The 27,356-nt window shown below is 40.1% G+C and overlaps 1 protein-coding gene across 2 annotated transcripts in view; it reads right to left on the reverse strand.

The window, feature by feature from the left end:
- ngfa (nerve growth factor a (beta polypeptide)) overlaps window positions 1-27,356 on the reverse strand; it is a 93,436-nt gene that overhangs the window by 19,887 nt on the left and 46,193 nt on the right. The gene's annotated exons all lie outside the window — the stretch shown is intronic.

The raw sequence follows: 27,356 nt of genomic DNA on the forward strand, positions 1-27,356 counted from the left end.
GTAATGAAGCATTCTGAGGTATTTAAGGTTCTTTGTATAGAAAAAACCCCCACATTTTTTATTTTACATAAAATATACTCTTGTTACCAATAACTAATTTATGATTCTTGCAAAATGAGAGGCTTAGCTTCTTTAATATGCCATAAAATACCATATTAACCATATAAAATGGAAAATATGTGGATTTATATTGATTTGCTGTGGATTTAAACTACACCACTGAATGGTTTGCCAGCTGTGTAAATTTATAGAAATAATTATTTGCATTCCACAATAAACCACATTTATTTAATTATCATGTTAACGCAGATGCCACATGGCATATTTTTATATATACAGTACTGTGCAAAAGTCTGAGGCCCCCTATTTTTTAATACCAACTTTATTCTCGATTTCTATTTTATGACTTCTACATTATCGAGTCAAAACATGGCAAAAACATTTTAGGGTCCAATTTTTTTTCCAGCACAAAATTAAATGTTACAGAAAAAAAAAAGTTTATATCTGAGCAACGTATTCCATAAGAGCGCACTTTCCAGATTAAAAAAGAAAACATAATGAAGGCTGCTGGGTTTTGGTGTAAAATGAAGAAGTGAGTGTGACAGTCAAAGTGTTCAGAAGAACTGTGGCTGGTTCTGTAAGATACTTCCTTCCTCAATTCTCTCTCTCTCTCTCTCTCTCTCTCTGTGGTCCATAAAGTCCTCCTTGTGGTTAAATTGAGGTCAAAGCCATTATTAATACCATGTGTTATTCTAAACACACCTTTCAGTCAATACACACAGCCATTATCTCATAGTGATTATGGTGGCCTGAACATAATATCTGTGTAACGCAGAACGACCGATGACAAGTTAATATATCTTTAAACATTAATGCAGATGTATTCCAGAAATCACAATGGGACCAAACAGTCAGAGTTCTGATACACGTGCGTGTGGGTTACTGTGGTCCCTTCCAGGTGATACTCAGGGATTTTCATTCTGTCTGGATCCATCTCTTTCTCTCCAACCTCAAGAACATTCAGCCCAAAATATCTTGATACCAAAATAACTCCAGGGTGGGCTGAAAACTTCGGTCCTGTCTGGATACACAACTCTGAATTGAAAAGCAGATGTTGATCTGTGCAATGTTGTGAAACATTGGAAAACAATTTGTTGGCTGAGTCTATTAAAAGAAACCTGGAGATGAAGCCAATCCACCAAGCAAGCTCTCCAACAAGCGATTATATGGGTGATTAGAATAATTAATACGGGTATAAATTCAGTTTTATTTCAATTTACATTCATATAGGATGTAATTTTATGAAAGTTTGTGAAAATGTGTGCTCTTCAAATTTTTAATTTTGAGGAAAATAGTGATGATGAAGCAAATATCATCGTGTATCAAATTGCAGCAAAATAATAGAAAATGCAATATAATTAACCGTTATTCCATGTAATCGAGTTGTACATGAGCCAATAGCTATAAGTACAACAAGATTGAGTGGAATAACTGTTTTATTCTATCCACATTCACTGGATTTTGAGAAACAGAGTATTTTTATTTTTAGCAAATTTGATGAATAAAAACTTTATACAAAACGTGCAACAAAATAATTTCTGCTTAGAATGTAAACAAACCGGCGAAATGACAGGAGCAAATAATAATAATTCTTGAAAAATAAAAAGATAAGTTCTGACCATCAAATACTTTCATTCCATATTTTGTTGCTTTTTTTGTATTTTTGGGGTTTTATTTTCGAGTAGAGTTTTTATTTCGTCCTCGGTTGGTTCAGCAACCGCCATTTTGTTTTTCTCTACTCACAGTATATGAGCTGATATCCTAGTAGTAGAGTAGCCAGTCAGAGCACGCAATTGCTCATATCCAGTGAATGTGGACAGAATAAAGTGGGATATCTAAAGTTTTTGGCAGTGGTAGAATGGTAAAAGTTCTCCTTGTGTTGACCTTGAGTTTACGTTTATATGTTCTGGAGCCTCAGTGGTTAAGGATGAGTCCTTGAGCAAGACTCTGAACCTTCTGTTGTATCCTGCATCGGCCAAACAAGCAAATGTCATGGATTATGTTTTATTTCATGGTATAATTATATTTACAAGCATTTTACTTGCAAAATATACAGTATATTACTATAAAGAATGACCTGTCTGTAAATATATTCTTGTAATTTATAGTAAATATGCTAGTTATCTGCTGTAAATTTAAAGTACTTTACTGACAACTCTGCTGCCAGTACATTAATGTAAATTTCACAATAAATGTTTTGCAGTGTGCATTTGCAGAAATATACACTCACTAGCCACTTTATTAGGAACACCCATCCAACTGCTGTTTTCTGCAGTTCTGTAATCAGCCGATCCCTTGCCAGCAGCACGATGCATCAAATCCCACAGATACAAATCAAGAGCTTCAGTTAATGTTCACAATGTTCAAACATCAGAACGGGAAACATTGTGATCTCACAGTGTGACTTTCTCTCACTGTGGTATGGGTGTTGGTTTGAGCCAGATGGACTGGTTTGAGTATTTCAGAAGCTGCTGATCTCCTGGGGTTTTCACACACAACAGTCTCTAGAGTTTACACAGAATGGTGCAGAAAACAAAAAACACTGAGTGAGTGAGCAACAGTTCTGTGGGTGGAAACAAACGCCTTGTTGATAAGAGAGGGTCAGAGGGAAATGGACAGATTGGTTCGAGCTTTTTTGCCAGGAAGGATATAGTAACTCATATAATCACTCTTTACAACCGTGGTGAGCAGAAAAGCATCTCAGCATGCAACAGCAGAAGAACACATTGGGTTCCACTCCTGCAGCCAAGAACAGGGATCTTAGAATCAACAGCAAGTTCCTATTAAAGTGGCCAGTGAGTGTATAGTACCAGTCAAAAGTTTGTACACCCCTACTCTACTCATTCATTGTTTTTTTCTGTATTTTGTATTTTCTCCATTGTGGAACAATACTGAAGATATCCAAACTACGAAACAGCACATGGAACACATATGAAATTATGTGGTAAACAAAAAAGTGTTAACCCCCCCCAAAAAAAATGTTTCATATTTTAGATTCTTCAGCGTATCCAGCGTTTACCTTGATGACGCTTTACACACTATTGGCATTATCTTAACCAGCTTCATGAGGGAGTCACCTGGAATACTTTTCAATTAACAGGTGTGTCCCATCAAAAGGTAATTAGTGGATGAGTTTCTTACCTCCTTAATGTGCTTGAGATCAAAACAACAAATCAAATCATAAATAATAATTTAAAAAATACAATAAATATCCCTATTTGACAACTGAAGGATCCCAAAACTAATTCACTATAGGCAGTGCTTCTTTGCAGTGATCACCAAGAATGTTGGTTGATTGCCAAGTCAGGAGCAGATGTTTCATTGATGGAACCTAAATACAGGGGCTAGAAGGACACAAGTACCAATTTATATGGGCCTATTCTCATAATGAGCAGGGTGGCACAGTGGTGTAGTGGTTAGCGCTGTCACCTCACAGCAAGAAGGTCCAGGTTCGAGCCCCGTGGCCGGCGAGGGCCTTTCTGTGTGGAGTTTGCATGTTCTCCCCGTGTCCGCGTGGGTTTCCTCCGGGTGCTCCGGTTTCCCCCACAGTCCAAAGACATGCAGGTTAGGTTAACTGGTGACTCTAAATTGAGCGTAGGTGTGAATGTGAGTGTGAATGGTTGTCTGTGTCTGTGTGTCAGCCCTGTGATGACCTGGCGACTTGTCCAGGGTGTACCCCGCCTTTCGCCCGTAATCAGCTGGGATAGGCTCCAGCTTGCTCGCCCATGACCCTGCACAGGATAAGTGGCTACGGATAATGGATGGATAATAATGAGCAACGATAAAAATAGTCAGAATCACTCTTCTGGAAATGGTAGAATTTGTGTATTTGGTACACTCTCCTCATAAGTGATGCTCCTGATAGCCATATTTATTCATTTGCGGGTTTCATCACAAGAGACTTCAAGGTAGAATTCTACTTCTTTTTTCCCTTTGTTTTTCTTTTTGTGAATGTATTGTTTGATGTTTATTCTTTGTTTGAATGTTTCGTCCACCAGTTGTGGTGTTGCTCCGAACCCAGTTTTGGGTGTCAGTTCCCTTCAGGCCTTGGTCCGCTATGGGTGATGCCTGTGCTCCTGGCTATGGACTGTAGTGAGCTCATTGCTCTTTTTAACATTGGGATTGTCCAGTGCTCAGTGTGGCGGTGCTTCTGTGCTTGGTGTGATGTTCTGAGTGATGTTGTCTGGTAGTGTTGAGGTGGCTGGGCGTGCAGTTTGGGACATACCAGTGCTCAGTGTGGCAGTGTTTCTGTGCTTGATTTGTGGATCCATGGCGTGGTGTTCCGAATGCTGCTGCCTGGTGGCGTTGTGGTGGCTGTGCAGGCGGTGTGGGACATACCTTTGTGTGCTTTTTGGTGGGACTGTGGGCAGCTACACCACTGTAATTACATCCTGACCCTCTTTTGGCGGAATCATCTCATCTCATCTCATTATCTGTAGCCGCTTTATCCTGTTCTACAGGGTCGCTGATCGCTATCCCAGCTGACTACGGGCGAAAGGCGGGGTACACCCTGGACAAGTCGCCAGGTCATCACAGGGCTGACACATAGACACAGACAACCATTCACACTCACATTCACACCTACGCTCAATTTAGAGTCACCAGTTAACCTAACCTGCATGTCTTTGGACTGTGGGGGAAACCGGAGCACCCGGAGGAAACCCACGCGGACACGGGGAGAACATGCAAACTCCACACAGAAAGGCCCTCGCCGGCCATGGGGCTCGAACCCGGACCTTCTTGCTGTGAGGCGACAGCGCTAACCACTACACCACCGTGCTATCTTTTGGCGGACTTTTTTTGTAATTGTAAAGCAACCTTGGGTGTGAGAAAGGTGCTATATAAGTTGAAATTATTATTATTATTATCAATGCACAAGTTATGATGATTATTCAAAAGCCCAACAGTAGCTCTATTAAAACCATAATTTTATTGTTCCAAGCACAAAACCAAACCCCCTGAGCTACCTTTTGGCAGATACATATGTCACTTGAGCAATTTGCTATTTGTAATTTGTTCAGTGCCCATGATCACAAGTTATGTCGAATCTTCCATGTTGACATAAAATTGTAATATCCAAGTAAGTCAGAAAACTCTATAGAACATTCTGGAAAAAGGTTTCTCCATTCAGACAACTCAAGTCAGTGAACATGTTGTCATTCAGGTCTTGTTGTTGCGGTATCAGTATCCTTCCATCATTCCATTATTCTTTGAAGCAAGAGTTTATAACTTGTCGACTTGATGTTTGCTATGTAATCTTGTTCAAGGCTATTTTTCTCTTCCTCTTTTCTTCAGCAGATTATCAAGAGAACCGTGGCATTGCTCAGCTCTATGGTAGCTGAGTTAGCCGTAGCCAATGAACCTAAATTCTTCCACACTAGTTTACTTTTAACTAATGGGTTCAGGTTGAGTTTACCCCCTACATAATGATTGAACTTACTTTCAGCTGATACTTTGATGTCCGTTCATTTTAAGACCTAGTCGATCCAAGATGTCCTGCAGCTCATTCACCATCTGATAAATACTATTGAAGTTAAAAGACTAAAAGACAAAAGTTGATGGTTGTAATATAAAGAGACCAGAAGAAGGAACTTTTTACATTTGGCTAGAGATCACACATAATAGTTTGGAGCCTGTAGGCAAACTTTGATGTATGTTGTTGATGTATGTACTGTATAAGCTAAACACATGCTGAATGACAGAATGAGAGTTCTCTTTGAACGATTTGTGATGGATTCCTCTTTGAAACACAGCATGATAGGATTTGCTGAATAACAATATGTTTGAAGTTGCAGAATGACTTGCTGAGTGACCGAATGAAAGAACTTACCAAATACATACAAAATCTCACGGGGATTTTCATACAGATCTTCATAAGGTGGTCAAAGGTGAACTGCAGCTTTTGCAACAACCATTCAATACTCCAAGCTTTATCTGGATGTGAATTAAATTTGACAACTTGTCAATGTTGTGCCTTTCCATTCAACAGAGTCAGGACATGCTTTTAGAGCACTGCTGAAGCCGAAAGCCGAGAACTGACAGGTGTAGTATAGAGAGTCGAGATGAAAGAAGCCCTTACGTTTGTTTTGAGATCACTCGTAGGATTCTGGAGCTAATAGGCAAGCCTTGACTTATGTTATGGAACTGCATAAAGAAATTGCTGAATGACTTCACTATAGAACTTGCTGAATGACTCGCTGAATAATTTTGAGAAGATTTGGACGCATTGTGCTGATGGTTTAAGGTAAAGTCTGATGTTTTGGTTGCCTGGTTAAGCTACTACGTGGTAGCCAATATAAAGTATTATTATCCATACAGGACACTTTTTCGATGGAATAAAAACATGTGTTCTATTTCCTTCTAGCAGGTTTCATTCATTTGGTTTGATAGCATGCAATATTGTTAGCATATCGCTTATCTTATGTGTATTATGTCACTCTACCCAATGGAGAATGAGTGTTGAATATGGTTTACGATACTGCATGGTTGTCAAGACAACATGATATCACACGTCGGAGATGTAAAACTTCCTTGCTAGCAAGTGACTGTGACAATTTGTAAACAAACATGGCTGCCAGGTTTGCGTCGTTAAAGGAGATATGCAAAACCTTTATTTTAAAAAAAAAAATTCTGAGTGGATAGTATCTCCATCCTTGACTCTTGTATGCTGCATAAATGGGAATAAAAAATATATATTTTTGAGAGTTAAAATCAACCGCAAAGTTGGCATTGGAGCCGCCCCGCTGAGCCAGCCAGCCCTGAGTGCATGACGTCACAGCAGGAACCGGTTTTAAGGCCGAGGCCTTTTACAGCTATAGACCAAAGTCATATAAATAAACATTTATGGTGAAAGTAAGAAATAGCGTTACCGACTCGCTCAACTAAGACTGATTTGACTTCATTGATTGTGGGTTGACTCTCATTAAAACAGGATGGGTGTTATAACTTATGCAACATACATGTACATGCATGCATTTTCACTGATAAAATGTAAAAGGATCATTAAATAATCAGATGAACTAAGACAATCACATTCTGAAGCAAATTAAATAATCTTATACCGCTAACTTAAACACACAATACAAGTTACATGGATTAATCTAAATGCAGGGAAACAACGTGTTGTTTTTTTATCCAAATGAGAGTCGGCGCTTACCCGTCTGTGTTCTCGCTTCTTGAATGCCGATCTTGTGGCCAACTGTTTTTGAAAAAATCTGACTTTCAGTTGTTTGTTCAGTTCTCCGTTCATTCGCTTCTTCCACGTAAGGCCGAGATGGCAGCAATATCCAGTTTAGAAATCAGGCGGCTGCGCCACTCATTCACTTTTCTTCATACGGTGTACTCCGCCATTACTGCTGGGCTCAGGCAATTACTAAAACCCGGGACGGAACGGGACGTCACTGGTTTTAGCAACAACTGTGGGGAGGTCACTGCCTGAGCGGTATGTCCCGTCCCGTTCCATCCCAGGTTTTAGCAACAACTCTCAGCTCACTCTGGGAGGGCTGGTGTAACTGAACTTACTTTCCTTTAAAAAAATAAATAAATAAAATAAATAAATACTTTCCTTTTCTTGTAGTTTTCTGTTTCTTTAATTGTTGGTACTGCACCCTCTTTCAATCTGGGCTTATAGCCAGCACTCCTCAACAGATCAGAGGTTTCGTATGAGTCTTCAGTAAAATGTGCAGAGCAGAGGAGAGACCACTTCGTAGGCGCCCAATGTGCCCGTGAACTTCTCGCAAAATGCATCCAAATCTTTGCAGTTTGAACATTCTTGGGCCATGAATGCAACGTAAATCCACCTTCTGTCATGTTGCTGCACCCGCCAGCAACACATCTACGTGGCATGGTGATAAATTGGCTCAAAATGGAGGATCGGAGTTGCAGTCAGCTCTGTGTTTTAGTATAACAGAAATGGCGATGAGACCGATAGACTTCCTGCTGTGACGTTACGGACGTCAAGGTCATTCACTCAGACCGCCACCTATATAAATCACTTTAATCATAAAAATGACTACATTAGATTTATTGTTAACGCTTAAAACTATTCCTGTGCCATTCTTGAGGTCTCAAGGCATTTATAAATGAAAGTGAGGCCATGGCTCTGCGTATTTGCTTTAAATACGGAAGATTTTGAGAGAATTTTGAAAGACAAAGATGCATTGAACACCTGAAAGGAATGCATAATATTACTACTACTACTACTACTACTACTACTAATTATTATTATTATAATATTGGCTGGCTTTTTTCGTGGTCTATCAGATATATCCCATTCAGCTACTCGTCTTCGACTTGTTCAGTATCATGCTAGCTGAATAGGATATATCTGATAGACCACGAAAAAACCCCAGACAATATTATTTAAATAAAGTATAGCAAGCTAGAGGGTGGCATGGCGGTGTAGTGGTTAGCGCTGTCACCTCACAGCAAGAAGGTCCGGGTTCGAGCCCCGTGGCCGGTGAGGGCCTTTCTGTGTGGAGTTTGCATGTTCTCCCCGTGTCCGTGTGGGTTTCCTCCGGGTGCTCCGGTTTCCCCCACAGTCCAAAGACATGCAGGTTAGGTTAACTGGTGACTCTAAATTGAGCGTAGGTGTGAATGTGAGTGTGAATGGTTGTCTGTGTCTATGTGTCAGCCCTGTGATGACCTGGCGACTTGTCCAGGGTGTACCCCGCCTTTCGCCTGTAGTCAGCTGGGATAGGCTCCAGCTCGCCTGCGACACTGTAGAAGGATAAAGCGGCTACAGATAATGAAATGAGATGAGATATGAGTATATGAAATTGTGCCCAGGGAGAGGATGACTATGTAGTCATTGTCTTTATCCTCATCTGACAAAATTTGCAACCTCAAGTCACTGGCAAACATCTTACCAATGAGATTTTGGTGTTGTATAATGTATAACTCCTTGCATAAGAGGTAAAATATTATTTATGTCAGATCATTATTCATTCTCAGTGTGTTTACCTGCAAGATGCTATATTGGCATACTTGCCAACCCCCAGAGAATGAAAAGCAGTAGATCAGATCATGAAACGTAGTCATGTCTTTCTACGGGGGTCCAGGGGCCATGTCCCCCCTGGAAATCTCATCTCATCTCATTATCTGTAGCCGCTTTATCCTGTTCTACAGGGTCGCAGGCGAGCTGGAGCCTATCCCAGCTGACTACGGGCGAAAGGCGGGGTACACCCTGGACAAGTCGCCAGGTCATCACAGGGCTGACACATAGACACAGACAACCATTCACACTCACATTCACACCTACGCTCAATTTAGAGTCACCAGTTAACCTAACCTGCATGTCTTTGGACTGTGGGGGAAACCGGAGCACCCGGAGGAAACCCACGCGGACACGGGGAGAACATGCAAACTCCACACAGAAAGGCCCTCGCCGGCCACGGGGCTCAAACCCGGACCTTCTTATTGTGAGGCGACAGCGCTAACCACTACACCACCGTGCCGCCCCCCCTGGAAATATTTGGAAAAAGAACCAGTATAAAATGGTGCACTCTTCTGCATTCTGAGTGCCATATTCCATACTTGAAGAAAACTGATAGGGAAATCAGACTGACATACTTCACAAAATCCATGCTTCTCACCTTGCCTTGATGCTTTGATGCTGGATGATCCAACAATCATCCAAGTTGACTTGAACTTGTCATCATAGCGAATCTTTTTTTTCTTCTGAGTTTTCATCGTTCGTGATCACCAGAGTGTGTTTGCTTTTTACAGATACTGGTGTGATTTGTAACATGTGAGCTCAATGTCAGTTGGCGAGAACCATAATGAGAACCTATGGAATGTTGTGATAGAGCGGCGATACAATTTAGATTCAACATCATCATTATCGTGCCGTTCCATCAGTTCTCGGCTTAATATGACTATTTGATGCTGTATATTTGTATCCCCCATGCTGAAAACAGTTGAAGTGAGATCAGAAGAGTGAATCCAACAGTGTTCACTGATTCTTTTGTCATGCAGTAGTTTTTAGAACTAAAATCAGTAGGCGGTATTCACCTGTCAAAAATGGTAGATTACCGCGTGAGTCGGTCGAGTTGGCAAGTATGTATTGCACTAGTAGAAGAGTTACTGTATAAAGCAACTTTGCAGTATAGGGTTGCTCCAGTTAACATTACTGGTAAATTTGACATTTGAAACAGTATGGTACGATCATTTCGCAAATTTCAGTAGTTAGCGTGACTGCGTTACTGCATTGCACCACATCATTGTGCAAACTGTGGCTCAAGTCATGTGTGTCTGGAGGAGAGAATACTGTACGTCTAAGCTGATAACATTTGATGTACATACATCCAAATCTGGACAAAGAATTCCAGAAATGGAAGGTGTGCATGATGATCACATAAATACATTGAAAATAAAATTGTTTAAATGATAGGTACTGAACTTTGTCCATGGTCAGCTTATTCACAATATTTCCCTTCCTGAATCGAGCTAACAGACTCGTCCGCTTGTAAAGTTTAGCTGACCTGACGTTACAGGAGGCAAACTAGCAGCCAGCCACTGTGATGATGGCGCAAAGCCTGCAAATTGTCTTCTGACACTACGTCCAAGTTAATACGTTCTAGTTTTACAACCCTGATTCCAAAAAAGTTGGGACAAAGTACAAATTGTAAATAAAAACAGAATGCAATAATTTACAAATCTCAAAAACTGATATTGTATTCACAATAGAACATAGACAACATATCAAATGTCGAAAGTGAGACATTTTGAAATTTCATGCCAAATATTGGCTCATTTGAAAGTTCATGACAGCAACACATCTCAAAAAAGTTGGGACAGGGGCAATAAGAGGCTGGAAAAGTTAAAGGTACAAAAAAGGAACAGCTGGAGGACCAAATTGCAACTCATTAGGTCAATTGGCAATAGGTCATTAACATGACTGGGTATAAAAAGAACATCTTGGAGTGGCAGCGGCTCTCAGAAGTAAAGATGGGAAGAGGATCACCAATCCCCCTAATTCTGCGCCGACAAATAGTGGAGCAATATCAGAAAGGAGTTCGACAGTGTAAAATTGCAAAGAGTTTGAACATATCATCATCTACAGTGCATAATATCATCAAAAGATTCAGAGAATCTGGAAGAATCTCTGTGCGTAAGGGTCAAGGCCGGAAAACCATACTGGGTGCCCGTGATCTTCGGGCCCTTAGACGGCACTGCATCACATACAGGCATGCTTCTGTATTGGAAATCACAAAATGGGCTCAGGAATATTTCCAGAGAACATTATCTGTGAAAACAATTCACCGTGCCATCCGCCGTTGCCAGCTAAAACTCTATAGTTCAAAGAAGAAGCCGTATCTAAACATGATCCAGAAGCGCAGACGTCTTCTCTGGGCCAAGGCTCATTTAAAATGGACTGTGGCAAAGTGGAAAACTGTTCTGTGATCAGACGAATCAAAATTTGAAGTTTTTTATGGAAATCAGGGACGCCGTGTCATTCGGACTGAAGAGGAGAAGGACGACCCGAGTTGTTATCAGCGCTCAGTTCAGAAGCCTGCATCTCTGATGGTATGGGGTTGCATTAGTGCGTGTGGCATGGGCAGCTTACACATCTGGAAAGACACCATCAATGCTGAAAGGTATATCCAGGTTCTAGAGCAACATATGCCCCCATCCAGACGACGTCTCTTTCAGGGAAGACCTTGCATTTTCCAACATGACAATGCCAAACCACATACTGCATCAATTACAGCATCATGGCTGCGTAGAAGAAGGGTCCGGGTACTGAACTGGCCAGCCTGCAGTCCAGATCTTTCACCCATAGAAAACATTTGGCGCATCATAAAACGGAAGATACGACAAAAAAGACCTAAGACAGTTGAGCAACTAGAATCCTACATTAGACAAGAATGGGTTAACATTCCTATCCCTAAACTTGAGCAACTTGTCTCCTCAGTCCCCAGACGTTTACAGGCTGTTGTAAAGAGAAAAGGGGATGTCTCGCAGTGGGAAACATGGTCTTGTCCCAACTTTTTTGAGATGTGTTGTTGTCATGAAATTTAAAATCACCTAATTTTTCTCTTTAAATGATACATTTTCTCAGTTTAAACATTTGATATGTCATCTATGTTCTATTCTGAATAAAATATGGAATTTTGAAACTTCCACATCATTGCATTCCGTTTTTATTTACAATTTGTACTTTGTCCCAACTTTTTTGGAATCGGGGTTGTAAAATGCATCACTTTTGCTACGTTCTCACCCGGCGTCCACACTACTCCAGAGTTTTCAAGCCCCAAGAATGGAGACTTTTGGAAATGCTGCTGGCCTCATTTAAGTTTGAAAACTCCAGGGTTGCGTTTAAATATAGACGGGTGAAAACGGAGATGTTTGTAAACGATGATGCAAACACCCACATTCGCTTCCTGACTGGGTCTCATCAGTCATGACATATCCTTCCCTGATTCGTCATGCTCCTATCATGTGACCCTTTTCCAGAAGAAAACAAAGAGCATCAGCTGTTTATACTGGCACATGCATGCCCAGGGTATGTGAATGGTCATGTGATATGTGTTTTCAGGCGTGTTCGTATTGATGGAGATTATTTCTAATACGTAGCTAAATTGCTCGTCTGGACAGAGATCATTTTCATTTTAAAATGCTGTTTTAAAACTAAAACATATTAATGTAGATGTAGCCTTAGCCTACTTAGCAGTCTACTGCTTAGTGAACTCATGAATGAAAATATAGCTGCAAGTGGTGATGGAGGGCTCAAGCACCTCCGGTTCCGCGACCCGTCACACATAGTCATCACACAATGCACACGCACCTGAGATGTAAGACAAAAGTCTGGGTATGTGATGTGTGCACCACCAGTGATGAGTTTTTAGACAATGGAGTCATTACTGTCCAGGCCCAGATGGTGATGCTATACCAGAGGGTCACTTTGGGCATGTGGATATCATCAGAACCATTATATCCTATAACCTGCCTCTATCTCTGAGTAGCGGTGGCCAGGACTGATGAGTGTACCAAATTTCATGAGTTTTTGCCCATGGGAACCACCTCAAAAATGGCCAAGTCTTGAAGAAAAAAAAAGAATAAGAGTCCTTAGGAAAACAATATGGCCTTGTACCTCCGGTGCTCGGGCCCTAATGATAATAACAGGGCTATAGAGATAATCTCAGTCAGGTGTTTGTAAAATTCACTACTTATAAACCCTTCTTTCTACACCTGTCACTTACAGACAGACAGAAGCAGGAAGTCAATGTTTTCACTCATTTAATGCAGTAAACAATGTAACACTTGATGTTTATTAATTTAATAATTTGTATAAATATGTACTGTATTTGTTTGTTTGTTTGTTTATTGCATTGGTACAGAACCAGTACCATTACCATTCTACCATTTCAGGTACCGTACCGAACCCAAAACTTTGGTATTGAACTAACACCATTGCAATATCTATATATGTTCAGGTTTGGCAACATTTCCACATACCGACATGTTCCTGATTCTGCAAAACAACAAAACAAACAAACAAACAAACAAACAAACAAACAAACAAACAAACAAAAAACCCCACATATGCCTTGGCCCATGTATAGTGCAGCAGGTTTAAAGGAAATATCTCACAAATAAACAAACTGAGTTAAAAGTCTGTCTTTATGCCTGTCCTTTATAAAAAAGCTGCATTTTGAATTTGTTCCTGACAATATAACCACTAAAGTGATGAAAATAGATGGTACTGTTTTTTTGTCAGGGATGCCGCCATAACTCCATCATGTGTGATGTCATTTTCTGCGAGCACAGCAGAGGTGTACAAGTGTAAGGCACGGCATTTAGCAGATGCTCTTATCTAGAATGATGTACAACATACCCAGAGCAGCCTGGGGAGCAGTTGGGGGTTTGGTGCCTTGCTCAAGGGCACTTCATCTATTCCTGCTGGTCCAGAGAATTGAACCAGTGACCTTTTGGTCCCAAAGCTGCTTCTCTAACCATTAGGTCATGGCTTCCCCAAGTGCATGCTATACTAGTGTCAACGGGGCGAAGTATTCTGTCAGGGACGGTTGAAGGTGGATGTGAGTGCAGAAGATCTTTATTATAATGAAAAATGCAAACAGCCATTTATCGTGAACGGTAAAACAGGCAAAAGGTCGAGCGAGGCACATACACAATATCGTAGACAGAAGCAGGGTCAAAAATGAGGAACAGGAAACAGGAATCAGAAGCCAGGAAATCAGTCAGGAAACAGGGCTCGGCAATGTGTCACAACAACGCAATACTACGCAAAGTATGTCTGCATTCTGAGTCTTTATATAGACATGCTGATTGCGCCTTAATCCCATGCAGGTGTGTGTCATTCGTGGTGTGCGTGAGTCAGTTCGGAGCCCGCTCTGTCCAGAGCACTCCTGAGAGTCCTTCTGTTGGGACAACTAGACTACAGTATAATATTATGGTCTAGTGTAATTTCTTGGTCAATTTGTTTGCATTTCTCCACAAAAATTATGTCAGTGGAGTATTAGAAAAGGAATCAAAATAGCATAGTGGCTAGTTTATTGCCTGTTTATTAAAAAAAATACTTGCTTATCTTCCACAGTGTATCTGTGAAGAATCTCAGTCATCCAGGTACATAGTAATCTGTGGTTGGTTGAAGAGAGCAACTGGACTTGCTTGAAGATTCTTGAAAACGTTTCGCCTCTCATCCGAAAGGCTTCCTCAGTTCTGTCTGACTAATAGGGAGTATCAAGTATTTATCCTCTCATGGATCATCATAGAATCCGAATCAGAATGCTGATGGCTGCATTGTAGGTGGCTGATAGATGTCATAGACACCTACCTCTGTTCAATGATGGTCATTCCAGGTTGACAAAAATGAACGATCCTCTCTGGCTAAGATGTCTGCCAGTTTTCTGGAAGTCCTCTCATACTCCCGCACCAGTCGAAGGGAACTCATCCCAAAGTGCGTAGAAACATATCTGTGAAGAATCTCAGTCCAGAAAACTGGCAGACATCTTAGCCAGAGAGGATCGTTCATTTTTGTCAACCTGGAACGACCATCATTGAACAGAGGTGGGTGTCTATGACATCTTTTATCAGCCACCTACAATGCAGACATCAGCATTCTGATTCGGATTCTATGATGATCCATGAGAGGATAAATACTGGATTCTCCCTATTAGTCAGACAGAACTGAGGAAGCCTTTCGGATGAGAGGCGAAACGTTTTCAAGAATCTTCAAGCAAGTCCAGTTGCTCTCTTCTACCAACCAGAGACTTCCACAGTGTGTTGTCATGCAGAATCCTATGTCACACAGCGCTGCCCTCGTTTTTGTCTCCAAATACATCCATGTATCTGACTAATACAGTACAGCCGCGCCCGCGGAAATGGCTCAACGGACTGATGTTACAACTTTAAAATGTTTTTTTTTTAAGCTAAAGCCAGCTTAATTTTTCTCATCTAGAACATCTTGTATTAATGTATAATGATGACATTTCATAACTCCATATTTAAAAATTTCCTGTTTTTTTGTTTTAAAGGATTCTGAAGTTGTGAAAGTGCATGAAGGTGCATCACACCACCATGAAGTGCATTAGATAGAAACGTACACAGCAAATGAAAACTTGTTTTGTGAGTGTCAATAGAAGGTCGGGTTTATTGGACATACTTATCTGCCAGGCAACTATGAAAAAAAGATACTCAAATAAAAAAAATCATAACGGAATAGCCCAGGCATGGACTCTTCTTTTCCCGGACGCCAGGCCTAATGATTTGTCAAACTCTGTCCATTATTTGCAGCCCTCTGGAGCCATTAAGCAAACCTTAATTGGCGTTGTGAAACATGATGTCAAACGCCAAAAAAAAAAAAAAAGCGTAAAACTTGGCAAATGATCTCCTGATTGACAAAATGCCAGAACGTGCTGGATAATCTTCAAAAAACTTTAGTGGTGTGCCAGGGAGTTGAAACTGTACCCTTTGCAACAACAGTTCAACAACATCAGTAAATCTTCTTACATCTTTTTAATGGGTACCATGAGTCAGAAAACAACAGGAACAGAAACGGATCTTGAACACAAACAGACTAGTGACATTTTAATCAACATCCAACCCAGTCTAATGTAGATCAAATCCAACATTTAACAAAATGCTGAGTGGGAGTGTTGTAAAAAATCCAAAAAGCAAAGCAAATCTAATAAACAGCTTACAATAAGTTCACACACACACGCGCGCGCGCGCAAAGCTACAAGTCCAATCCAAGCACAGGGATGACCAATCAGAGGGTCATGAAATGAAATAAGAGCCTTTCTCAAACACCCTGTTGAAGTTCTCTGGCAGTCCTGCCATTTGAACCCACGATCTGCTAATCATTAAGATCTTAACCTTAACCACTGACCTTAAGCAGCTCCTACTGCCCAAAGACCAGTGTTAGAATTGAGGAATTGAAGAAATAGAATAGCAAACAATCTAACAAGCTTGAGTCAGAACCAATAATCAGATCAGACAAAATGTCAGGAAACAACAGCAACAGGAAATCGACCAGATCAAGTTTGGAGCGGATATTTATACTCTAGGTAATGAGAAACAGGTCCTTCTAATCAGTCAGTATTGCAGAGAGGGAGAGACAGAGAGATGTTTGATGGGTGGGTGAATGAATGAGATGCCATAGTGTGAAGGGATGGAAAAAAAAAGCTGAAATGAACTGAATGAACTATTGTAAATAATTCAAGGAACCCCAGCCTTAAGACAGCACTTCACCGAGTGAAATTATACATGATTATACTTGATTATACTTGATTATACTTGATTCTAAAAACTAAACGTTGTTAGAAATCAGCTATACAGAAATCTGGATGTAGATGTAGAACTGTGCTCTATTCAATGCTGATATGGATCAGCAAAAAAAAAAAAAAAAAAAGGCCCATAAAATTTTTCAGTTCTAAAATATGACTGGCTGAGCTGTGTTCTAAGCCATCGTACAATCCTGGATCTGATCATATGACCCGTACGGACCCGTGCGTGCGCACTCTTAATAAAACTGTTGGGGAAAGTCACGTGACTGGGCACATACGGATTTTTAATCCAGCTCAGAAAAAGCCGTATGTGGCCCCGGATCCGTTTCCTTCGCTTCCGATATTTTCATTTTGCTTGGAATTGTTACTTTGAAAAAGGAGCGACACAACTGAGCACAGAGAAAGTGAATTTTATTATCCAGATGATTTAACAGACACAGACCTAATTGATTATTTTATTATTATTTATTATGGTCGGATTCTTGCCTGAACAGATAATCTCATCATCAGTTTTTCTTTGGTGAATCAGACACAAGGTACATCACCACACTTACCAGAGCAGTTAGGGGGTAAGGTGCCTTGCTCAAGGGCACTTGAGCCAATCCTGCTGGTTAAGGGAATTAAACCAGCAACCTTTTGGTCCTAAGGCTGTTTCTCTAACCATTTGGCCAAGGGTTCCCCAATTGAACCTAACTGGCCTAACAAGCTGAAATCGCCGAAGAAAATGAAAAAAAGGTACTTTCCAGCAAAGAAATTCACTTGTTTAAACAACAAGAAAACACTGTTTAAAAAAACCCCAACTAAATATAACATGAACATTTTCAAAAGATGTTTTGCTGAATTTAAGGAGGAAAGAGATGTAACAGTCACCCCCTCTAAGGAGCTCGACAGCTTGTGATGTAGTTTCTATATACAAACAAAGAAAAAAGGAAACTTAGACGATGAACATGACACTTTATCTTCCTTTTCGTGAAGTATTCAGTGCTACCTTGACAACAATGACAGTAAGATACATCATTGGTCATTGTTTTCCACTGTGTAGGTTAGTTAAACAAGGTCATATTATAAAACGCTTATTGACCGAGTTAGGTTGGGCCAGACAGGAAAATATTTGGCCCTCCCACTCAGTCAGTAAGTACATACTATTGAACTCTTTATTAATGTGCCCTTAAAGACCATATTATTAAAGACCATGTCAGAAACACCATATGAGATGACCAACACAGAGCCTCTCATACATCGTGTAAAATCAAGACAACTACGGTTTCTGGCCCACAACTTAAAAATTCCAGAGGAAGAACCAAGGAGGAGGTACACCCTTTACTTCCCATCGCATGGCAAGAGGAAACCCAGCTAACAACGATTATTATATTTCCCTTACATCCAGAGGCTGCTGGGAAACAGTGACAATGTACTCGACCAAGATGCTGTCGTACAATGGAGAAACTTTGTGTTCACCTGCTCTACAGCCGATTAATGATGATGATGATGAATGTGGCCATGAGATATGCCAATCTTTGCGTATTATTTTGCTTAGCAACCATAGCATACTATTAACAGGCATGGCGGAAGAATCTGCTCCCAATGTTTACCCTTAATCATGATAAAAACACCATAATACATGCCTTCTCATGGCTTATTGTGTTATTATACGGCCCATTCTGTAACTGCGGGTACATTTCAAGTGTTGACTCTGTCATCAACTCTGTTATCGTTAAACTGGGCAGTCCATTAACAGACTTGATGATAACAGAATTGACACTTTCCACCATTTTGTGTCTTAACTCCATATGCAAACCTCAAACTAGCTAGCACACAGATTTTATGGATTTTAATCATATTATTGTTTTTTAAAAAATGAGTGAGATATTCACTCTGATATCACAATAACAGAGTTGACAAATAATGAATCTCCTGTTGGTGTAAAATCCTCAACATTTTGTACAAATTAATGAGAGAAGAAACAGAACATACCTCACTGCCTTTCTGAAGTTTCCTGCCAGTGGAAGTGACATCACTCAGTGCAGGCATCATGCGTATTATTAAAAATCTGTGTGGATTTTATGTCTTTTTATAACAGAGTTAAAAGAGTCAGATCAGAATGAAGAAAAAATGTGATCTCTCTGTGACTTTAACCATCACAGATACCCAAACAGGCTGAGGCTCACCCAAACTGGGCAGTTGGAGATTTGAAGAAGAAAAAAAACCCCAAAACAACAACAAAAACTTCAACTGTACAGTTTTAGTGAATCTGTGCCCATGATAGCCTCAGATTCTTGCTCTTGGCTGACAGGAGTGGAAACTGATGTGGTTTTCTGCTGTTGTAGCTCATCCATCTCGAGGTTTGATGTCTTGTGCATGCTGAAATGCTTTTCTGCTCACCATGATTGTAAAGGGTGATTATTATTCGCTCATCCTACTGACAGATGATGAGTTTATGCCATCCTATATTGTCCATCGTCCATCTGGCATTGTTCACATTTCACGAAAATAGCTTCTTCTCTCTCAATTCTTCACCAATTTTTATTATTTTTGGTGGGAAGGTAGGTCTGCCTGGGGTGCATATGACTTCTACCCACATTTGCATAATTGCAATTAATAATGAAGATATGGAGTAATTAATTAATCCCTAACAAGCAGTTTCCACACAAATTGCTCCTTCTCTCTCAATTCTTCACCGATTTTGATTCTTTCTGGCATGAAGGTAGGGGAACCTACAGTGGTGCTTGAAAGTTTGTGAACACTTTAGAATTTTCTATATTTCTGCATAAATATGACCTAAAACATCATCAGATTTTCACACAAGTCCTAAAAGTAGATAAAGAGAGCCCAGTTAAACAAATGAGACAAAAATATTATACTTGGTCATTTATTTATTGAGAAAAATGATCCAATATTACATATCTGGGAGTGGCAAAAGTATGTGAACCTCTAGAATTAGCAGTTAATTTGAAGATGAAATTAGAGATTCAGGTATTTTCAATCAATGGGATGACAATCAGGTGTGAGTGGGCACCCTGTTTTATTTAAAGAACAGGGATCTATCAAAGTCTGATCTTCACAACACATGTTTGTGGAAGTGTATCATGGCACGAACAAAGGAGATTTCTGAGGACCTCAGAAAAAGCATTGTTGATGTTCATCAGGCTGGAAAAGGTTACAAAACCATCTCTAAAGAGTTTGGACTCCACCAATCCACAGTCAGACAGATTGTGTACAAATAGAGGAAATTCAAGACCATTGTTACCCTCCCCAGGAGTGGTCGACCAACAAAGATCACTGCAAGAGCAAGGTGTGTAATAGTCGGCGAGGTCACAAAGGACCCCAGAGTAACTTCTAAGCCACTGAAGGCCTCTCTCACATTGGCTAATTTTAATGTTCATGAGTCCACCATCAGGAGAACACTGAACAACAATGGTGTGCATGGCAGGGTTGCAAGGAGAAAGCCACTGCTCTCCAAAAGAACATTGCTGCTCATCTGCACTTTGCTAAAGATCACGTGGACAAGCCAGAAGGCTATTGGAAAAATGTTTTGTGGACAGATGAGACCAAAATAGAACTTTTTGGTTTAAATGAGAAGCGTTATGTTTGGAGAAAGGAAAACAGTGCATTCCAGCATAAGAACTTTATCCCATCTGTGAAACATGGTGGTGGTAGTATCATGGTTTGGGCCTGTTTTGCTGCATCTGGGCCAGGACGGCTTGCCATCACTGATGGAACAATGAATTCTGAATTATACCAGTGAATTCTAAAGGAGGGCGGCACGGTGGTGTAGTGGTTAGCGCTGTCGCCTCACAGCAAGAAGGTCCTGGGTTCGAGCCCCGGGGCTGGCGAGGGCCTTTCTGTGTGGAGTTTGCATGTTCTCCCCGTGTCCGCGTGGGTTTCCTCCGGGTACTCCGGTTTCCCCCACAGTCCAAAGACATGCAGGTTAGGTTAACTGGTGACTCTAAATTGACCGTAGGTGTGAATGTGAGTGTGAATGGTTGTCTGTGTCTATGTGTCGGCCCTGTGATGACCTGGCGACTTGTCCAGGGTGTACCCCGCCTTTCGCCCGTAGTCAGCTGGGATAGGCTCCAGCTTGCCTGCGACCCTGTAGAAGGATAAAGCGGCTTGAGATAATGAGATGAGATGAGATGAATTCTAAAGGAAAATGTCAGGACGTCTGTCCATGAACTGAATGTCAAGAGAAGGTGGGTCATGCAGCAAGACAATGACCCTAAGCACACAAGTCGTTCTACCAAAGAATGGTTAAAGAAGAATAAAGTTAATGTTTTGGAATGGCCAAGTCAAAGTCCTGACCTTAATCCAATGGAAATGTTGTGGAAGGACCTGAAGCGAGCAGTTCATGTGAGGAAACCCACCAACATCCCAGAGTTGAAGCTGTTCTGTACGGAGGAATGGACTAAAATTCCTCCAAGTCGGTGTGCAGGACTGATCAACAGTTACCGCAAACATTTAGTTGCAGTTATTGCTGCACAAGGGGGTCACACCAGATACTGAAAGCAAAGGTTCACATACTTTTGCCACTCACAGATATGTAATATTGGATCATTTTCCTCAATAAATAAATAAATGACCAAGTATAATATTTTTGTCACATTTGTTTAACTGGGTTCTCTTTATCTACTTTTAGGACTTGTGTGAAAATCTGATGTTGTTTTAGGTCATATTTATGCAGAAATATAGAAAATTCTAAAGGGTTCACAAACTTTCAAGCACCACTGTAGGGTGCATATAACTTCTACCCAGATTTGCTTCATTACAGTTATTAATGAAGTTATGGACTAATTAAGCCTTAATGAGCAGTTCAACAAAAATCGCTGCTTCTCGGTCAATTTCTCACCGTTTTGGATTCTTTCTGGTAAACAGGTCGGGATTCCTAGGGTGGATATCGCTTCTATATACAGTGCCTTGAAAAAGTATTCATACCCCTTGAACTTTTTCACATTTTTCCACCTTACAACCGCGAACTTAAAAGTTTTTTATTGAGATTTTATGTGATAGACCAACACAGAGTAGCACATAATTGTGAAGTGAAACGAAAATGATAAATGGTCTTCAAAATTTTAAACAAATAAAAATCTGAAAAATGTGGTGTGCATTAGTATTCAGCCCCCCTGTAGTCTGATACCTCTAAATACAATCCAGTGCAAACAATTGCCTTCAGAAGTCATTTAATTCGTTAATAGAGTCCTACTGTGTGTAATTTACTCTCAGCATAAATACACTTGTTCTGTGAAGGCCTCAGTGGTTTGTTAGAGAACACTGAAGAACAAACAGCATCATGAAGACCAAAGAACTCACCAGACAAGTCAGGGATAAAGTTCTGGAGAAGTTTAAAGCAGGGTTAGGTTATAAAAAAATATCCCAAGCTCTGAACATCTCAAGAAGCACTGTTCAATCCATCATTCAAAAATGGAAAAAGTATGGCACAACGGCAAACATACCAAGACATGGCCGTCCACCTAAACTGACAGAGCGAGCAAGGAGAGCACTGGTCAGAGAAGCAGCCAAGAGGCCCATGATCACTCTGGAGGAGCTGCAGAAATCCACAGCTCAGGTGGGAGAATCTGTGCACAGGACAACTATAAGTTGTACACTCCACAAATCTGGCCTTTTTGGAAGAGTGGCAAGAAGAAAGCCATTGTTGAAAGACAGGCATAAGAAGCCATGTAGGGGACACAGCAAACATGTGGAAGAAGGTGTTTTGGTCAGATGAGACCAAAGTTGAACTTTTTGGCCTAAATGCAAAGCGCTATGTGTGGCGGAAAACTAACACTGCTCATCACCCTGCACACACCATCCCCACTGTGAAACATGGTGGTGGCAGCATCATGCTATGGGGATGCTTTTCTTCAGCAGGGACAGGGAAGCTGGTCAGAGTTGATGGGAAGATGGATGGAGCTAAATACAGGGCAATCCTGGAAGAAAACCTGTTGGAGGCTGCAAAAGACTTGAGACTGGGAAGGAGATTCACCTTCCAGCAAGACAATGACCCTAAACATACAGCCAGAGCTACAATGGAATGGTTTAGATCAAAGAATATTCATGTGTTAGAATGGCCCAGTCAAAGTCCAGACCTAAATCCCATTGAGCATCTGTGGCAAGACTTGAAAATTGCTGTTCACAGACGCTCTCCATCCAATCTGGCTGAGCTTGAGCTATTTTACAAAGAAGAATGGGCAAAAATTTCAGTGTCTAGATGTGCAAAGCTAGTAGAGACATACCACAAAAGACTTGCAGCTGTAATTGCAGCAAAAGGTGGCTCTACAAAGTATTGACGCGGGGGGCTGAATACTAATGCACACCACATTTTTCAGATTTTTATTTGTTTAAAATTTTGAAGATCATTTTTGTTTCACTTCACAATTATGTGCTACTCTGTGTTGGTCTATCACATAAAATCTCAATAAAAATCTTTTAAGTTCGTGATTGTAAGGTGGAAAAATGTGAAAAAGTTCAAGGGGTATGAATACTTTTTCAAGGCACTGTATAGCTTGTATATAGTGTATATAGCTTGCAACATTTATTGCGCAAGGTGGCCCACTTTAGATCGTTCCTTCTGGACTAGACGGGGCCGGCGCGAGCTACACCGTCATTGACGGTCTCGTTTGAGTTACTATAACTAGTACTACCTGCCAACTCAGACCAGCCTGGTCATTCTTCTGTGATCTTTCTCATCAACAAGGTGTTCTAGCCAGTACAGGTGTCCCTAATAAAGTGATATTTCATATATGTATGATATAGATCTATTCTAAGTAATTGTTCTTGTACAACAACAATGCAGTGAACCCTAATAAACTTGGCAATCAAAGTATTACACATGGAAGGAGGAATGTTAAGATTAACGGGTTGCTGAATATTGCTCCATGACAGACTGCATGCAGAGCTGACATGAGGTAAGGCAGAAAATAATCGTGTTTTCAAAGTCCAATTCTGGTCAATTTTTCGCTATTTCTGGCAGAGCTTTTTTTTTTTTAAATGAAACATCATTACTGCCAAAAGTATGATTGAAAGATTTGAATATTGAAACAGATCATATTTCTGTTTCCTAATGAAATGCAACAACAATAGAGCGCTGCAGTTCAATGCTAGAAATTTCTGCTCACATCGTTCCACCATGGTTCAATGCCAGAAGATATTCAGTGCGTGTGGCTAAGTGTCAGAGTGCCAGTTGACAAATAATATATGATGATATTTGACCTCTTCTACAACCCATAAAACATGCTAAAATTGATAAAAAATTATTTCCTAAATCAAAAACATACAGTATTTGCTTGTCATAATGAAGATTATTTTACATTACAGGTATTTAAACAGATGCTCTTATCCAGATTGACGTACAACACACTCAGATCAGCCTGGGGGGCAGATGGAGGTTTGGTGCCTTGCTCAAGGGCACTTCAGCCATTCCTGCTGGTCCAGGGAATCGATCCAGCAACCTTTTGGTCCCAAAGCTGCTTCTCGAACCATTCGGCCATGGCTAAATTATATCCTACTGAATTGCTGGATGCTTTAAATGAATCTTTTATAAAAATAAATAGTTTTGTTTCTAAAATCTGTTCATTCAAGTGTTTGTAAAATACCTGACATATGCATGCATGTGACATATACTGACCCATCATCATAACTGAATTCTGTGTTAATGCACAAATACGTTACGCTTAAGCCATTATTCTGTCCGTAGACAATGCTAAACCAAAAATCTTAGAAAATACAAAGATTAAGTGACATAATTCATCTTGATGGAACAAAAGTGGAACAGTTCTGGTATCATAAGTGGGCCTGACATTGTAGACCTCTTGCACCGCCTCGATCCTCTCTGGTTACACTTTGTCCGTTATGTCACTTAGCATCCAAAACTTACTGTTAGATTACATTGGGTGGTGGAAAAATTGTATATTATGAATATTATCAATAGCAATAAAAATTAAATTATTTATTGAACAAGGGATTTGATCATATTGTTTTTGCTGATAATTTCTTAAAAGCATTAAAGTAAACAAAACCTGTACAATTATACACTGAAGAAACTCACATTCCTATCATAGAGATTTTCATTACACACTCTCAGAAAATAAAGTACATTATATTGTACCTTTAGGGGTACAACAGCTTGTCACTTGTCATTGGATCAGTACCCTCTAAGATACTTATTTGTACCCTTTAGAACATGTAAGTACCTTTTTGGCCCTGAAAAGGTACATATAGTTACCTTGAGGTCCAATAATGAGCTCTAGGGGGTACATTAGTGTCGATTGTACCTTAGGGGACAGAAATGGACTCCGACTGTACCCCTATTTCCGACAGTGTATAGTGTGATTAAAAAAACAACAACAACAACAACAACAACAACTAACTTTTGAAAGTTTGAATGAAAAAACAGACAGGTAATAAAGCACCAGCTGAATTCACTGATTAGATGCATCTGAAAATAGTCCAGGTGGGTGGGGCCTGATATTCTAATGAGCACATGTGACAGCCCACTATCTGCAACCTTTCTACCAGACCTGCTATGCTGCTCGACCTGCTATGCCACATAATTAAAATCATTCAAGCCATAAGTATCAGTACTGCATGTACCAGACTATCAATTCATAGAGTTAACACAGTGGATTTGCCTCGCCCATTTTACAGTAAGATTGGGAACATTGTGGTGCAGTTCATTTTGCATTACATGTTGTCCTGCAGATTGTTGCCTCAAGACAAACATTCACTTCATTAAAAAGTGATCATGGATTTAGCTTCTGGAAGCCAGCCTTCTCTGGAAGTGTGCAGAGTGGAAAAATATAAAACAATCTATAAATCAAGTGTGCTTGACTTCATATGAATATCTGGCATGTTTGTGCCTGCTCACAGGTAATGGATGTCACAGACCATGTTAAAACACAGTTTTCCTTCCTTTGGTCTTCCTGAATGTTCTGACTGAACTCAGTGTGTAGGTTATGTGTTAAAAACATTGGCTCTGTGGCAATCCTGGGATTTGTACAAACAACTGTATTATGATAGAAATGAAATCTGATTCGGTTTCCCTGTTGTATGAGTAACTAGTCTTTTTGGGAAATGAAAACTTTGGCTCCGATTAAAAATGATCCTGATGCAACCAAATTAAATCTGCCGTCCTTTAGACATGTTGCGCTCTGATTAAAAAAAAAAAGTATAAAAAGATGATGGTGGTTACACGGCTGAGATTCTTGTGTTTTAATTCAGCTCTGTATTTATTTTACATGCTCAGGCTTTTAGTGATGTGGTGCTTTATTTTCAATGAGCTTCCCTTACTTCTCAGCTACATCGGCCCCGGAGGACGAAAAATCAGATTTTGGCCATAGATATATTATACATCAAAATGACTTGGAAATGCATGAATTTACTTTTTAATCATGACATGGCTAAATTCCTGCCAAGGTCATGCTGTGTCATGTTTAATAAATGGAGAGGAGAAAACTCTGCCAAAAGATAAAAATTTTGTGAGGTACGTAAGCGTCACTTTCTCACACATTGAACATCAGGATTTGATCATGTTGTTGGAAAGCTACGTGCCATCACAAAACAGACTTCAGTCTGGGCAATTCAGCTTGTACACAGATAATGGCTGTCAAAATGTCTGTCTTGCTCCAGAACTGGAGTTGAAATAAAATATCTTTGAATGCATTCATCTTTGCTTTTGGATGAATTTAAAATGAAAGCTTGAGATACATGTTAAAAAGAAATATATTTTCATTCAGAAAACATCTCTAGTTTTCACACACACACACACACACACACACACACACACACACACACACACACACACACACACTACTGCGCAAAAGTCTAAGGTACCCTATTTTTTCATACAAACTTTGTTATAGATTTCTATTTTATGACTTCTACATTAACCTGGCGACTTGTCCAGGGTGTACCCCGCCTTTCGCCTGTAGTCAGCTGGGATAGGCTCCAGCTCGCCTGCGACCCTGTAGAACAGGATAAAGCGGCTAGAGATAATGAGATGAGATGAGATGAGATGAGACTTCTACATTATCGCATCAGTATAAAAACATTTTAGAGTCCAAACATTCGATTTTTACATTTGCTGAAAAAAAAGTTTGTATCTGATCAGCATATTCCATAAGAGAGCACTTTTCAGATGAAAAAAGAAAGCATAATGAAGGCTGCTGGGTTTTGGTGTAAAATGAAGAAGTGAGTGTGACAGTCAAAGTGTCCAGAAGAACTGTGGCTGGTTCTGTAAGATGCTCAGGAAAACCTACAGATCATTTCCACATAAAACTGCACTCACCGGACCTGAGACGGAGATTTTTTTTTTAAAGCAAAGGGTTGTCTCACACCAAATACTGATTTTGTTTCATTTATTATGGCTCACTGATTACTGTTTATAGTATTTTTTTAAATGTTGAAAATTCCATTTCATTATTTTTAAGCTGTTTTTGGTTGACAGCATTTATTTACATGTGCCTCATTGTTTTGCACAGAACTGTATATATAAAAGTCTTATATTTATTTTGAATATTCTCCAAGATAATAAAGTCATAATTTTGTGGGGGAAAAAAA

The sequence above is a fragment of the Neoarius graeffei genome, chromosome 13 (assembly GCF_027579695.1).
Source record: "Neoarius graeffei isolate fNeoGra1 chromosome 13, fNeoGra1.pri, whole genome shotgun sequence".
NCBI classification, from domain to species: domain Eukaryota; kingdom Metazoa; phylum Chordata; class Actinopteri; order Siluriformes; family Ariidae; genus Neoarius; species Neoarius graeffei.